This window comes from Vitis vinifera, chromosome 3, assembly GCF_030704535.1.
Source record: "Vitis vinifera cultivar Pinot Noir 40024 chromosome 3, ASM3070453v1".
Taxonomy (NCBI): domain Eukaryota; kingdom Viridiplantae; phylum Streptophyta; class Magnoliopsida; order Vitales; family Vitaceae; genus Vitis; species Vitis vinifera.
In genome coordinates, this window is record NC_081807.1 from 17,855,006 (window position 1) to 17,873,037 (window position 18,032).

At 31.8% G+C, this 18,032-nt stretch overlaps 1 long non-coding RNA gene across 1 annotated transcript; it reads right to left on the bottom strand.

The window, feature by feature from the left end:
• Positions 1-7,501: 7,501 nt before the first annotated feature.
• Positions 7,502-7,980, bottom strand: LOC104878919 (uncharacterized). Its single transcript, XR_009465374.1, has 3 exons — positions 7,926-7,980; positions 7,722-7,826; positions 7,502-7,648 (listed from the first exon to the last, which is right to left on the bottom strand). It is a non-coding gene; the product is annotated as an uncharacterized LOC104878919 (long non-coding RNA).
• Positions 7,981-18,032: the final 10,052 nt, after the last annotated feature.

The following is an 18,032-nucleotide window of genomic DNA, read 5'->3' on the forward strand; positions in this document are numbered from 1 at the left end:
TTTGTGTTCCTACTATGAAAAAAAAATCTTATTTCTATCTTCTAATTCTGTAAATATAATAATACGTCAATTACATTCTCACTTTTTATTTTTCATGTGAAGGATCTATGTGTTGGGATTGAGCCCCTAAAATCAAGACATGATATAACAAAGTTAGACTTCACCATTATCTTGCTATCCTTTTGGTGTGTTGACATTGATTTAAGCATTCAACCCATATCTCTTACATTTACATGACTTGGGTGCATTAGGAGTTGCATAGAAAATACAAGTCATGGGTTCTTTGTAAGTAGATAAGTTGTCCACAATCAATTCATGGATTTGGGCAATCTAGTAAAGATTGTAATGCGCTACCTCCTATTTGGAGAGATGACTTGTCTTGGCCGTTGGGATGGGTTTTTTCAGGGTGAGTGCACTAGTGTACGTATGTGATACATACTAGATAGGACCTACAGTGAATCATGACATAAGACTATCAATTGTCATAATTCACCAAGTTATTAACCACATGGACTTTTAACCTTGAGAGGATATTGAGTCTGTGCCAAAATCAACAGAAGGCTTTAGTCTATGGGTGAGACCCTAAAGTGGTCATATATCCCTATGGATTAGGTCACCGTTAATGAAGGCTGGTAGCAATAAGTATTCTCAATAGAAACACCATGATATCTCATAGGATTGAGACAATGTGTCCCCTTGGGTGATCCAAAGGACATGTGATCAAGAAACCTATGACCACAATAATTCCTTTAGTGGAGTTTGGCATATGTTAGCTCGTTGGAGTTAGAGTATGTTAGTAGATCACATAATATGTGGGATCTATTACTTAAGGATTCGAGAGGCAAACTTAATAGGTGATAGGACTACCTTGTTAGATTACGAACACTAGTTCATGAGGAGTTTGCATATAGTGGATAGTAGGTCACAAACTTGAACTTTGTCTTGTTGTTATTTACATAGGGTACTCGAGTGTAGTTGAATCTCTTTAGTAGAATGTTGAATCAACTTTAGAATTTGATTTTATGGGTGCTAATGGTCCCTACTCTGAGCTCATATATCATGATGACACGATTTATGAGGGTTGGATTGACTCTAGCTTCATTATTATGCATAAGAGTATTTTGGTAATTACATAAGGTTGCATAGGGGGGATAAGAAATAAGGTCTTTGGATTGGGCTAATTGATTAATTAGATAGCCTTATGTGGTTAATTTAAAGAAAAGTATTAAGCAACACATCATTTGAAATCCTTAGGGTCCGTTTCGCCATGTTTTCTTAAACTTATTTTTAAAAACTAATTTTAAGTTAAAGAACAAAAAACAATTTTCTAGTGTGTTATAAAAATAATTGTGTTAGGCAAGTTGTTTTTAAAAATAAAAAACAAAAAACTTGTTTGGATAACTTATTTTTCACATACACACACATATAGATAAATTAAATTTAGTTCAAGTCTTATTAAATATGAAAATAGTTTTGTAGTTACAAATCAATTTAAAATAAATATTTTTTAATAAAATATAAAATAATATTATAGTAAAATCAGAAATTATATATTTTATATATATAAAAAAAATGTATTGTTTAAGTATATATTAGAAACACAAGGACATTAACATCTTTATAAATGTTTTTGGTTAAAATTGAATAGTAATAATTTAAAATAATATTTTTTTTAACAATATTTTATTTAAAATAGATAATGAATAAAGTTTTGATTTAATATTAAATTACGAACATAATAATCTAAAATGTTTTGATTTAATATGCAATTAATTAGATGGGCTTTTTGAATTCAAAATTATTCTTAAAAATCTAAAATTCATTAAATAATTTAAATTATTAATTATGTCTTACTTAATTTATAATTTCTTTACCTAAATTCAAAAAATATATTTGTGAGTATAGGAGAAATAATAAAGTGACTCATAATATATTGGTTTTGACCTATTATTTTTTTTAATGATTAGATCTATTTTTTTATTTCCAAATTATTTTTAAAAATGATTAAAACCATTAATAAATTCAACACAAAGTGTCACTTTATTTGAAGTGCAATTTTATAGTGAGAAAATTTATAAAAATATAATTATGTATAGAAAAAATAGAGCTATTATGGAGCAATTTTTATCCTTAAATTTACTGTATCAATAAGTTTATTTTTTGAGTTTCAAATCACTTTAAAAAGCTACTTAACTTTTAATGAATCCAACACATTAAGTCTTATTTAATTTGGATCTTATTTTCCTAATTAAAAAAATTAGAAAATAATGATCGCATGTTGAAGGGAAATAATAGAGTTATTTTGGACCAATTTTTGTTCATAAATTTCTAGTATTGATTGGATCATTGTTTGAGTTTTAAGTTATTAAAAATTACTAGACTCACTAATAATCTAACACATTAAGTCTTATTTAATTTGAAGTTCATTGGTCTAGTAAAATAAATAAATAAATAAGGATTCTATGTAAAGAACCTAAAATTACTTATTGTTATTTGCATTTTTCTCTCCATTAGATTTTATATGGTAATATTTTGAAATTTAATATAATTTTAATGAATTTCTTTAATTTCTCAAATTCAATATGCAATAAAATAAAGATCAATCGGGTAAATACATATGGATATGTAAGCCAAAATCCTTAATATTGGTAATAATTTTATAGATCTTATCTAGAACTAAAATGCAAAATATTTACAAGTGTTTACCCCAATAAGTTAATCTCAGGTTTAAAAGTTACCAAATAATGTGCAACATCAAATTGCACAAGGTTACACTAATTATATAATTAAATGAGTCTAAAGTTTTATTTGGATTATTTAATTAATTGGAGTCTATCTTATTAGTTAATTAATTAAATAGGATCTAATGAATAAGATTTAAGTGCCTTATGTCCAAGCCCTAACCACTAAAGCTCATCATTTGTTTATAAAAACATATATATATATTAAGATTTAGGACTAAAATTCTGAGATCTTCTTGCAAAACCTTAGCCTCAATCTTACTCAAGGGAGAAGACTACTTTTCGCTTGGTGTGAGGATCTTTGAAGCAACCATCAAGTGGAAGACACACGAGGTCTTCAAGAGCATACCACACACACACACACAAAAAAAAAGGGGGTTTGGGAACATCCAAACCCAAAAGGTATTATTTTGAACCCTAAAGTACCAAATTTTCATTTTGATATCACTTCTACTATGCATGATTTAAGATGACAACATTTTCACATAGCAGAAGGACTTGTCTTGGTTATTAGAATTGGATTCTAGATTTGATGTGCTAGCATATATGTGTTATACATAGATTTGACTTATAGAAATGCACATCATAGATAGTATTAGTTGGACATGTATATTCTCAAAGATACTATGTTGCATGTGCTATCAATTTTAATAGATAATCAAGGTAATGTAGAATTAATAATTTCTTTCAATTGATATATGAGTAAGATGCTAAAGTGATTACATATCCTTGTTAACTTGGGTAATTATTTTGTTCCACATGTAGCAAAATTGATCTTCAATATAATAACCCATGATAACTTGGCATTGGAGACAAATTCCTATATATGGTTAATGAGGTAATCAATTTCTTGTCTAGTTTAATGTGCATGGGCACTAATTTCAAATTATTTCACTAGATAAATGGAACAATCCTATCAAGAGGATAGGAAGCTATTTTATAGATCCAAACCCTTCAAACCTAGAGGTTGATAATGAAAACTTAGCTTTGCTCGCCAAAGATTTCCTTACTAGGTTGTAAGGTGAGATTATGGAGATAACTAATCATGCATCCATGATAGACATCTAGCCAAATGTTAGATCTTCTTAGTTGGGAGCAAGCTTCTACAACATAATAATTCCATCTTGATGAACTTAATACTCAATCTTGAGGATATAAATGGCTGCAAGGAAGCCACATCATAGAATGCCTAGTAGCCAATTTAAGTCAAAATAAGGTGATTCTAAGCAGCATGATTGTTATTTCAATTATTGAGAAAGGCCAATGACATTACATTATTTAAAACCAATATGTCCTTATTAAACCAAGTACTAGAACTTGTAATAGGGATGGCAACGGGGCGGGTATGGGACGGGCGACCCCTACCCCATTTCCCTCCTGGTTATATAATTTTTTTCCCATCCCAGTCCCAAACCCAGGGTAGGGCGAGTTGGTGTCCCCCATGCCCATTTACAAAAGAGATGATAATCCCATCCCTGTGCCAAATGTGTTTTTGAGGATTATGTTTTTACAGAACATGAGTCTCTAGAATTTCAATAAACACTACTTGGGTTCTCATATTTAAGCTACAAAAAACCTCTTTCCAAATGATTCATACTTTGACGACACCCATGTTGTGTTGTCTCCTCATCCACATTTAATCAAGCATTTGTTGTGCAACAAAACTACAAACTGCACATATGAGAACAAAATGCACAGATCTACAAATAAACAACCCAAAAAATCTCAAATCCATCAACTAAAACAAGAAAAATATGAAAAACAAGACATTTCTAACAAAGCCTCAAAACTTAGGGTTTTCTTACTTGGAAATGAGGAATCCATAGAAACCCTAATAATTTGTTGTCTACGAAATTGGTATTCTGTTTTTTAGAGCAAAAACTATGCTTTGAGGGTGAAACAAGAAGAAGCAATTTAGGAAGAAATGAGAAAACAAGAAGAAATGAGAAAACGAAAGCTCTCTTATTGTCTTACGAGCGAAAGAACCTTGGATCTTTAGGAAGAAATGATTATATATATGGAAGACTTTTTGGGTATTTTGTAATGCTATAAGGGTAAATTGGTAATTCATATACGGGGTGGGGGCGATAACTACAAAACCTATCCCTCCCTGAACCCAATTCAGGTTTTTATATACTCCCCAAACCACTAGTTGAATTTGTCAATATTTTAGCAATAAGAGGATTTGCACCACTCACTACAAGGAAAATGTCAAAATGACGCTTTTTAAGTGTCAAGATAGATATAAGATGACGCTTTTTAAAAGCGTCATATATTAGACTGTCATCTTTTTAAATCGCATACGTTGACACTTTTTAGAAGCGTCATCTTCTTTGCACGTCAACCATGACGCTCATAGTAAGTGTCATTATTTGAAACATTGACGCTTTATAAGTGTCATCATATGTTAATAATTTCATTCATGTCAATATTGACACTCAATGAAGCGTAATTGTATAGGTAGAAGCAACATTGACACTCAATATAAGTGTCATCTTATAACTTTTTATTTGTAGGAGCAATGTTGACACTTATTAAAGCGTCATTGTATAAGTAGAAGCAACATTGACACTCAATATAAGTGTCATCTTATAGCTTTTTTATTTGTAGGAGCAACATTGACACTCATAATAAGTGTCATCGTACAACATTTTATACCTTGACATAACATCAACCTTGACGCTTTTGAGAAGTGTCATCTTCTGTTTATTCAAGTAAAGCATGACGCTTTAAAAAAACGTCATCTTATCTCATATAAAATTTTAATAGCCCAGAAATTAAAATGTCCTAATTATGCCCTGTTTTATAATTTTCTATCAACAATTAAATTAATAATGAAAACTTAATTTAAGAATCTCCATTGACAAAAAGTATCAAATATGGTCTTCCTTTTTCACTATTACAATTTATCCATAAACATCATACATAATCAATAACTAAAACCAACAATTTTACAACTTCTTCTTCAACTTTGAATTGTTCATAACCTTCACTACATCTAGTTTTACATCATTTTTCTTCCAAGTGCAAAAGGATGGTTGTAACTCACTTTCTAGATGCTCAATCTGCAAAATAATTGAGAGGGTTACATATTTATTAGTATTAACAAATAGTTAAGAAGCAACTTTGTAAATGAAATGTGTATATGCCAATTTTTAAATTTCCAAAATATCTTTCTTCCATTGCAATAAATTTCAAAATATCAAAAGAACTCAACAAACTCCAATAATTTTATTACACCAAATTTCTAAATATTTTAGAACTCTTATTCTATTTTTTTTTAAAAACAGAAAAAAAAAAGTTTTTATCTCATTGACTATTTTGGTATGATTTTTATCTTATTTATGAAATTCAACCATTAACATCTTCTCATTCTTCTTATAGGTTGTACAAGACATTAGATGTTTTGCATGAGAAGGAACTAAGGAATGAAAAAAAAAACAAAAAAAAACTAGAAGTCCGAAAAATTATAAAATTGTAAATTAACATATTTATGTAAAATTATAAAATTGTGTTAAAATATCTATGTTCTTCTTATTGTATTAGTATATCAACATTTAATAATATGAGGATATCTATTATCTAAATATGGAACTTGCATGAAATGATCTCTAAACATGGAATTGATTCATAAAACTTACAATAACCACAACATGTTACCTCAAAATTCTTTTGATGATATATTTTGAATTGTTTGTGGGTGTCCTTCATCAAGAGTAGTAGTGACGTTGTTAATAGAATGACCTATGCCTTTTTGTACAACCTGAAGAATATATAATAAACAATTTAACAACCAATTAGTAAGAGGTGCTATTTCCTTCCATAGGCTTATTTGTAAGAAGTCTTAAACTAACTTCCTATTTTTTATGTAAAAGAAAATGGAAGTACAAGATATTATAGACTTTAAGCCCATTAGTATAGTAGGAGACCTTTATAAATTTGGATTAAAGAAGTTTATAAAGCTAGTAATCTTAAAGACCAAAAATGCTTTTGTAGAGAATAGACAAATTCCTAATTCATGCACATGTAATGAAACTAAAGGCTCTACGAAAATGAGCTTGGACATGCAGGAATTTTTGTAGCTATGCTATTGTAGGATTTCTCCAAATCTAACTGATAATAATTTGTAGAGGAAATATACAAAAGTTGTTACACCTACCATGTCTACTTGGCTTCACCTCTCAATATGCCAACTATACATCAATCATAATAGAGCAACCCCCAAAATGATCCATATTAAAAACACTGCCAACTAGGAGTACAAAGATATACATTAACAAATTATCATTGTGAATAAATCCATTATAAAATTAACATTAACAAAATATTGACCACATCTTTAAAAGAATATGAAGTTGTATTAGACTATAAGTTAGAAGAGGTACTTTCAAACATGAGTAATGATTAACTGAGTCACTAACATAACCCAATCTGATCGAACTTCATTAATTTCCATTTCTTCTATATGATTTCTTCTCGCAAAACTGAATTGGAGTGACATATACAATTCACTAAGTTCAATTGACCAAAAAAAAAAAGTGCTATAGTAAAATGACCAACCATATGAATTGAATTGAGTGCAAACCTTTGATGTTAGTTGGTTTGGATTAGCAATGATTTCCTTCATATATCTCATCATGTAATACCCACATTCCACACTACCTGGTTGTCTTGGGCACTATGGGAAAAGTATCAACAATTGCAATAAACACTAGAATGATGTTCTTACTTCTTTAGCATCTTATTGATGATCATATTAATAACCATTCATTTTCTAATTTTGTCATAAATTAAGTGGTGAAGCAATATATTTTAATCTAAACAAATAAGTACTTACAACCACTTTCACCCAAGTTGGCTCCCTCTTTGATGTTTTCTGTTTTTCCGGTGGGTTGATTCTCATTGCCCTACAAAAAGAATTAAAAAGATGTTATTTAGACACTATCAATTGTATTAAAATAGGAGAAAATATATACTTACATGTTAACTATGTCCTTAAGATCATCACATGGTTGACAGGCCATTGGATCAAGGTAATATGCAATCATTTTCTTCATCTCCAATGCCACTAACACCCAATGGAAACTAAAGAAAAGAAATGAAAATTGTAATATAGTATCCACAAATTCAAACATCACAAACTAACTTACAAACACCATATTGATATTTAGGATAAAAGGTTACTCTGGGTTGTATGGAATAAGCATATATTCAGCATGCTTTGTATTCTTTAGTCGATTTGCAATAACCCTTGACCTGTTTTCCTTGCTTCCTTCTCCCATTCCAGCTTTTGAGACCAATGCTGGATTGAAAAAAACATATCGTTCGGCCTGCTTTGCATCAATCAACTTTCTATGCAAATGCCTGATTATAACCCACATGACAAGTTATCAACAATCATTATAGGTCATTAGAAAATAACCTTTTATCTCATAATCTTGTGAAAAGTCATTCAAAAATTATAAAATCTCTTACCAGATGTAGTATAAAATACAATTGGATGACACTTCTTTTGATGATATTATCATTTCCATATCTTCTTTCATCATGAAGGTCTTGAAACTCTCACCAAAAACATCATCTAGGAAGTTTACAGGGTGTGTTCTTGATGTACTCAGCATGAGGCCAACCAATGTCTCAAAATTTTTCATATCTTGTGGTTTTTCACCCTTGGATTTGACTTTAACTTCATTTACTTTTTGTTTCTTTGCTTTCTTAGATGCCTGTACAATTAAGAACCATGGTACAAATCAAATTAACTAGTTTATATATATATATAAAGTCACTATAAAGTTTGGTAATTAAATTTACTTACTAAGATGGGAGTACGGATGATGACCAATCAGTTGGCCACAAAACTTGGTAACCAATTGCAGCCCCAACAGTAGTAGTTTGTCCAGGAATAGGAATGGGAAGGGGTGCACTTGAATCATAAGGAGCATCAACAACTACTAAATAGTTGGGACCACATTCAAGTATAATTGTTCCACCTGCCACTATATTTTCCTTGGTGCCTATGGCCAGCTCACATTTTCTAACCTACAAAACTTAATTCACAATAATCACTTCAATATTAGTGGGTTTATACAAAACTAACATAAATGGATTATCATCATCAATCACCTTATAGCTCCTATTACAATGATAAATGCAATTTCATTTACATTCAATTGCAACAAACTTGCATGATAACATTTCAGTCCATTGCATATAACTCAACCCATAATTTAGACATATCCTATTATATGTTGCCACATCAAAGAAGACCATATATGTTGCCACCAACATTTGAAGTCAATTCAAACAACAAAATTAAATTAAATTATTTCTCGTATTAGAGGAAACTTTGTCATCAAATTAGCTTAACTGAATAAATACCTTCTTCTGTGGTTCTATTGCTTCTGGTGGGGTCACATCTTCAACTTTACGGATTGGCTTATCCACTACTTCTGGTGAGAGAAGTTGTTTTTGCTTCATGTTTGAACTGCTAACATCAGATTAGGGAGTAACAGCTCCTACTTGAGACAGTTTTGCTAGCACTTCTGCTTGAAATATTCTTTGTTCTTCTTTAGATGCTGCTATGAAATCCCTGACAGCATGATTTGCAGCACTATTGAAATATTGGCGAGGTGTGTAGTGTTTCCCTTTGGCCCTAACTCGACCACTATACTCAGGAGTACCCAATGCTTCCACAAGTATATCATTACTTCCACTAACACTTCTACCGTTCTCTTGAGACTCTTTCAATAGCTTGTCCTTAAAAAATATTAATTATAAAGTTAAATTGCAAATTTGTTATTGTAAATAACTTATTATAAATATATGTAATTAAAATTGAAAAATATTCACTTACTACTTTCTCAATTACTGGTATGGCCACTTCATCAAAGGTGCCGTCCTTTTTTTCCCTTGCTTTCTTCCACAATATGCTTCGATCAATAGTTTCAGTTGATCCACTTGCAACCATCTTTCAAAATAGGACAATGTATAATATAATTATCATATAACCCTATTATGTATTATGCATAAAATAAATAAAAAACAATTAATAGGATTACACTTACCATTTCTTCCTCAAGACCGGCATATCCTTTCCTACTTAGATGGTGATTATAAATGTTTCTCTTTCTTCTTTCTTTTTGAATTTCTCGATATTCCTATAAATTAAAATTTTATAATTAATGAATGTGAATAAGAGGTATGTAAAGAGTCTTAATTATACCTTAAAGTTGTCAGACAATCTATCTTTGACAAATATTGTCCAATCTTCATCCTCAATAAAAGTATATTGAATTGGTGGTCTTTTGAGGAGCTTCGGTTGGTCTTCGAAAGGAATAATGTACTTCACTGTTAGCAAGTTTTTAAAGGACCGAAAGCATTTTCCCATTGTTAACATACAATTCCTCCTGCTTTTATGATTTAATGAAAAAGCAGTCTGCAGTTTAATACCAAACTTTAGTAATTTCAAGAGATTAAGAATGATAGACATTTTACATCAAAGTGATTTAAATAAGAAATGGTTACCTCAATGTTGTCCCATAACTTATCCTTCAACTGTTTAGGTACAACATGCCAAGTTTTATATCTTATTGGCACCATAGTGCATGCTAACATGCCTAAGTAGCTTGTTAGATGAACTGCTGATTCTCTTATGAAAATGCCATCAAGATTGTACTTAACCGGCAGCTTAACCCCCTTGCTTCTATTTTTTATAATCATATGCTTCCGTGTCATCCCTCTGTACTTCCTTTTTATGGGTTTTTCTCCTTCCTTTGTCTCCATTCTTGTAAGAAAAAAAATAAAAAATGATAAAGATTAGTTAAAATTATATTGCATATAACCTAGTCAAAGAATAATTGTAAAACATAACTTTTCAAAGAAACAAATCCATAATCATTGCACAATGAAATGCAATAGATCATTAATTCAATAGATCTTTTTAGAATTGTTCATCATATAACAAGGATAACACTTCATTTAAACTTTTTTTTTCCGCTTTGTTTAACATTTCATTTATTTTAAGCAACCCAAGGGCCTTTGTATAAGAAAGCTAAATTTGCAGTAGGAATTTCCTATAAGAATCAACATGGAAGGAGCACGTGGTTTCAACAAGTTCATCAAGTCTATAAGAACTTATGAAAGCTTTTAGACTATCGGTTTGTGTTACATTAAGTTTGGAAAACACAACATGCATATTGATAATAAAAAATTTCATAATTTTTTTACTCACAAACATAACTAATTTAGTATCTTCCATGCACAATTTAGGGAAAAGGTTTTAGTAAATATGTTATTGGGAGATGTTAAAGAATGGTCAATATTTTGTGCAAAAAAATAAAGAAAGGATAAAAATTACCTATTTTGTGGCTGTTGCAACCCATTCCATGGCCTTTATTCATACATTAGCATTAAAATATAGCTACATAGAGGATTTGTTCTCAATCCAAATCCCCTCACAATCGCCTCTCATACATGTTGCATCTGAGTCATCCATTACATCAAACGCTTCAATTTGTGGCAATGACCCTATAAAGGGATGGTGTTCAATCGAATTGTCAACAAAGTCTTCACCTCCTTCCATATCCAAGAAATCTTTTTGAGGAGTTGACAAAACAACCGACCATCTTGGATCAAGTTGGTCTTGCACATAAAATACTTGCTTAGCTTGGGATGCCAAAATGAAAGGATCTGATTTATGAGCAATTTTGCTAAAGTCAACTAATGTAAAGCCAAGATCATCAACTTTTATGCCATTTTTATTATCAACCCAATCACACTTGAAAACCGGTATCCTAAACATGGTATAATCAAGGTCCTAGATCTCGGTAATAATGCCATAGAAACAAAGCTCACCAAACACTGGATTTTGATCCTTTGCACTTGCGATTTGCATTGTTGAAGCTACAATACTAACTCCACTGTTTTGGGTAGCTCGTAAGTCATCTCGTTCCTTGGTATGGTATCGACACCCATTAATGACATATCCATGATATTTAGAGACATAATGGCTAGGACCATGAGCTATCCACTTAAGGGTTTCAGATATAGGTTCATTATTACCAATTGCAGCTTCAATCTGTTATTATAAATAATAGTTATTATGTATGTTAAACATTAGTAAAAAGAATACTTCACATTTTAACACCATTCCAATACCTTTTTTCTCAACCAATAAGTAAAAGTCCGTAGGTGTTCATCCTGGAGCCACTTTTGTCTTTTTGATTGACGAGGATTTTTCAATTTCAACCATTCCATGTGCTCTCTATGTAATTATTTATAAGAAATTCAAAGTTAATGTCTTAAAGTTATTTTAAGTATCAGACACAAATATTAAGTGTTAGTGGTTCTTACTCAATATAAGGTTGAACAATAGTTGTATTCTCTAAAACATAATGATGTGCATGTAACCACAAATTGGAATCAATTGTCACAACTTGACCTCCAGGTATTGGTGCCCCAACTTTTTGGTCAATGTTTGCACTAATAGGAATCCCAATCACATCTACATTTGATAAATACTCTGTACAAAATTCAATAGCTTCCTCTGCAATATAGCATTCAGCGATACAACCTTCGGGCCGATTACGGTTTCGTACATACCCTTTCAAAACTTTCATGAATCTTTCAAATGGGTACATCCACCTTAGGTAAACTGGTCCACAAAGTCTCACCTCCCTTACAAGATGTCAGTAAGATGAAGCATGATATCAAAGAAGGAAGGTGAAAAGTACTTCTCAAGCAAGCATAATGTCACCACCAAATCATTTTGTAACTTATCCAGTGCAGACACATCAACCACTTTGCTACACAAAGCATTGAAAAAAAAACTCAATATGCAAATAGCATGCCTTACATGCTTTGGCAAAAGGGATCGTAATGACATTGGCAATAACTGTTGCATTAATGTATGATAGTCATGTGATTTAAGACCATAAAGCTTCAAGTCTTCCATTGACACAAGGTTTCTCATGTTATAGCAATAACCTTTAGGAACCTTTAATTGTGATAAAGTTTGGCAAAAAACCTTTTTCTCCACTTTAGATAACGTATAACATGCAGGTGGGAGATAAGTTCGATTTGATTCAAACCTTGGCCCCAATTCACACCTTAAGCCCATCTCTAGTAGGTCTAGGCGAGAATTAAGTCCATCTTTCGTCTTACTTGGAATGTTGAGTAAGGTACCAATGATGCTTTCACAAACATTCTTCTCTATGTGTATTACATCCAAGCTATGATGAACATGTAGGTATTTCCAATACTCAAGATCAAAGAATATGGACTTCTTTTTCCAACAATTTGTAGTATTGACATTCAACTTGCCTCGGGAGTTTTTATTTTTTCCCCATGAATTAGAAATGACATCAATTTTCCTTAGGATTTCCTCTCCACTCAATGGTTGCGGAGGTGAGCTAAACTCTTGTTTACCATTAAATGCCTTCTTTTGTTTCCTAAAAGGATGGTTGCAAGGAAGAACTCTTCTGTGACCTGTATATGAGTTATTTTTCCCATGCTTCAATCTGTGAGAGAATGTATCTTCCCCACTTATGGGACATGCAAAATATCCTTTAACTACACAACCAGATAAGTTTCCATATGTAGGAAAATCATTGATTGTCCATAGTAGAACAACTCTTAATGTAAAGACCTCTTGCTGATGCAGATCATAACATTCAACCCCTACATCCCACAACATTTTTAAGTCATCCAATAATGGTGCTAAATAAACATCAATGTCATTTCTAGGTTGTCGTGGACCTGATATTAATAAAGATAGCATCATAAACTTCCTTTTCATGCACAACCAAGGAGGAAGGTTGTAAATGACCATTATAATAGGCCAACAACTATGTCTACTGCTTATTGAACTATGAGGATTTATACCATCTGCTGAAATGACAAGTCAAAGGTTTCTAGGTTCTGAAGCAAAATCAGGCCATCTGTGGTCAACTAGCTTCCATGATGGGGAGTCAGATGGATGACGCATTTTACCATCAAATTCTCTTTCTTGAGCATGCCATATGAGGTCTTTTGCAATTTTTGGGGACTAAAACAATCTTCTAAATCTTGGAATAGGAGGAAAATACCACATTACTTTTGCAGGGACTCCCTTCCTCTTTTTAAAACCTGTTCCATCTAACTTCCACCTTGAAGTTCCACAAGTAGGACAAGAAGTTGCATCCTTCAACTCATTTCTATACAATATGCAATCATTGGGACATGCATGTATTTTCTCATATTCTACTCCCAATGTATTCAATGTTTTTTTTGCTTCATACATAGACAGAGGCAACTCATTGTTTAGAGGCAACATATCTCCAAGAATACTTAAAAGCTCTGAAAAGCTTTTATCAGACCATCCATATCGTGCTTTCAGGTTGTATAATTTGACCAATGCAGATAACTTTGTAAAGTTTCTACAACCAGGATATAAAGGCTTTTGAGCATCTTCAAGTAATGTTTCAAACAATTTTGGGTCATTCTTACGATCATCATATGCAACTTGAACCATTTCTATTGTACTATCCACATCGTTAAATTCAACTGTATGATGCCATTCTGCCCTACTAGTTGGTGGTCCACTTGGAGCAGCGTCTCCATGCCAATACCATGTATGGTAACTCTGATCAATTCCATAGAAGAATAAATGTTCTCTAATTTTTTGAGGAGTGTGGAATATCACATTACCACACTGAAGGCATAAACATTTAATGGAGTTTTTATATGTGGAATATTGTAATGCAAATGCGATAAAGCTTTCTACCCCATCTGCATAATCCTTTGATCTCCTATCCTTTGACATCCAAGAACGATCCATTTGATGTACAAGAGATAAACACAACTCCTAGATACCACCAACAACTAAAGTTATTAATAAAATCCTATTAATAGGCTTAAAATATATAATCTACCAAATTAAAATTTCCCACATTGTCACAAAACTTAGACCAATCCAAAAAATGACAATGTGCAAGTCATTTAAAAATAAGCAATATGACAAGAAACATAATTAGTATATTAGGTTATTCAATATTAGCATAAAAAATGGATCTTAGTTCATTCATGATGTTTGCTTTATTCATGAATAGGAATGAAAAGCAAGATCTAACTTTTAGTCTTCTCTTATATTATTGAATACACCAAGTTTGAAAATTTTAAAAACACATAACCACATGAGACAATGATACCATGAACTAAAAAAAATTAACGAATGGAACTAAGATTCGAATGAATAGAAGCAAGTGATTTATACATGATTTAGGCATTCTAACATCTCCAACATCCTTAATTAAGTGGTGGCTCCTATCCCATATAGGAATACATAATCCCTATGTGTCAATTGCCAATATACTTAAATTCATTTTAAAGAAATTTCAGCAGCATTTTCCTATAGTTCTTCAAGTACACAAAATGGATAAGGCACAATATGTGACCTTGTCCAAATATGCACCCAGAGAACAAAAAGAAAGACTACCAAATTTTCTAAAAATTGAATTAAGAACAAGCAATTAACTTGATAGATATCATGTTTTCCTATACTGTCCAACTGGACAATTCAAACATCATTTGCAGAGAAAAAATCTTTATCACATGGAAGACAAATTTAGTAGTTGTCAACTTGAAACTGGCTTAAATATACCCTCATTTCACATTTTGACAACTTATTGTCTTAGTATGTACTAGTTGAATTTGTCAATATTAATTAGTTTTGTCAACGCATCTGCTAGATTGTCCTTCATATAGATTTTTTGCATATTCACAATTCCTTTTTAGGCTTTGTACGTGTAAATATAATATATATATATATATATATACATATATATTTGAAAAGTAAAATAAGCATGCACCACATGACTCCCCCAATCAAGCATGTGATTAATCCTTCGCTTGGCATCCTGAATCTGACCTTTTGTTCCTGTTATTATGGCTTTTGAAGTACGTCTAGTAATAATTTGAAGAAAGTAAAGACCCTATGAATATTTTCTATACATATAATTATTTTGATGGATACAACTTTTGAAGGAGAAAAATCTTTTGTGGTTCAATCACAAACCTTAATATCAGCTTTAGAAAAGCTTCGTATTTTCTTAATGCATTCGCCATCCCTTCCAATGACATAACCAACTTGGAAGCATTGGTAGTGCAATTTGGAATTATGAAGGTTTTGTTGAAGTATAAATTAATTAAGAAGATATATAATTATACTGTACTTAATTCACCTTATCCGTTGGAATCTTCATTGCACTGGTCCAAATCCAACTCGATCTTGCATTTCTAGATGGTTCAGCTTCACTCTATTCAACCAATTTACAACAAAGCATTATTGATCGAGAAGGTGAAACCTTGTCTTGTACAATTTGTTAGTACTGGGTCCACTTTCAAACTCTGGAAAGAAACTTAAAAGCACAACTAGAAAGAAATAAATCCTTATGAAAATGAACAAAAATTAGATAACATAGACTGGACAACAACATGGCCTGTCCAGTCCCAATTTAAAGAATTCAAGAAAGAGAATCATGAGGAGAAATATGGCATGGAATGGTTCTAAAATCATCCCTACCTAATAAAACAATGAGATTAATAGCTCAATAAAAATTAATTTCCAATATAAGAAGAAATCAGTTAAAGACAAAAATCTTATGCAGGTATAGGTATTCTATTAATTGAGATAACTAAAAGAGGAAAGCTGGAAGTGGGGTTGATAATGGATGCTCCAAACCTTTAAGAAAAGAAAAAAGAAAAGAAAAGAAAGGAAGAAGTAATAAAGAAAGGAGAAAGAAATAGATTGTTCAAACAAATCTTGATCTTGGGCAACTGGCATTTGGCAACACCATCTCATTTCTTTCTTCCTCGATTCCATTTTACTTCAAAACAAACACACACATGAAGAAGGAAAGTAAAGGCTAGACAAGAAATCATTTAAAATAAAGAATGTAGAGGATTGAGGATAACTGTAGAAGGGCAAGAGCACTTGGGAAATTGTTCTTGGGATTTCGGAACGTCTTCTTCCTCCACCTTTCTCTTTCTGCCACGATCAATAGTTTTTGGAAGGGAGTCGTCCATGTTTCCTTCGTCCCTTTCATTCATTTTCATGGTCCGAAAAGAAATTTACAGAAATTCTTGTAGAAGAAAGGCCGAGAAAATCAAGGAACTTTCTTGAGAAGGATAGAGAGGAACGGTATAAACATTTAAAGGAATAAATGGAGGGAAACGCGAACCATGCCGGTGAAATGGACTTTATGTTATGAAACCCCTGCTAAACGGTGCTGTTTTGGATTCTTCAGGGAAATTCCTTTTTCACATAAAAGAATAAAATGGGATTATTAATAAAACAATTTAAAATTCCCTTTTTTGTTTTTGATTTTTTCATCATTAAATTTGGAAAAATAAAAGTGCATTTGATAGTGATTCTAGACAATACTTATAATATTTTTAACATTTGAATGATCAAATTTTTTAAGTGTTAAAAATATTAGAAACATTTATTAAAATTACTCTCAAATGGTTCTAAGAACCGCCTTTTAATTCCATTATTCATTTCCATGCTATGGATGATGGGTTTGATAAATTTCTTCTGATCAAACATAAATTAATATAAATATAACTTTAACCTTTTCCTTTTTATTATTGGTCCTTCTTTACCTAACAACTTAAATTAAGTTAATTAAATTATTAACTTAAGCTTAATTATGAGTGCTTTAGCCAGCTAACAGACTTAACGCCTTAAGATACCACCATATTGTCTACGGTTGATATGATGAAGCCTGGACCCCAATCCAATGGAATGCAAGTTTCTTTGACAATAGTACTGTTTAGAACAGACTGAAAACCTCAAATTAAAAATGATCCCCAGTTTGAAATTTATAGCCAAAAGCTAGGATATTCTCTGAACCCAGTAGCATCTTCTTCCCATTTTATACAGAAATTTGTCCACATATCTCATTTACTTCAAACCCTAGTTCCTCACCCAACAATGATAGGATTATTTATCTTTTCTACAAAAGGGAGATGAACAAAAAGGGTGCCTGAGAAAAAAATTCCTTCAATTTGCAAGACAAATAGTTCCCAGCAGGACAGGAACTTTTAACTGTTACTGGCTGCTGAATTCTTGATTAATGGAAGTAGTATTTGATTGAAGCTGACCCTCTCTAAGCCGCCCTATCATTCAGTAATTTTCTGTGCTTTCTGAGGCTTGCGGATGCATGGCTGATGAGTCTTCCGGATCCTTAGCTTGATATTGAGTAGGATTGGTATCAAGTGATGGTGGCGGTGCATAGTAAGTTTCCAGCTGGG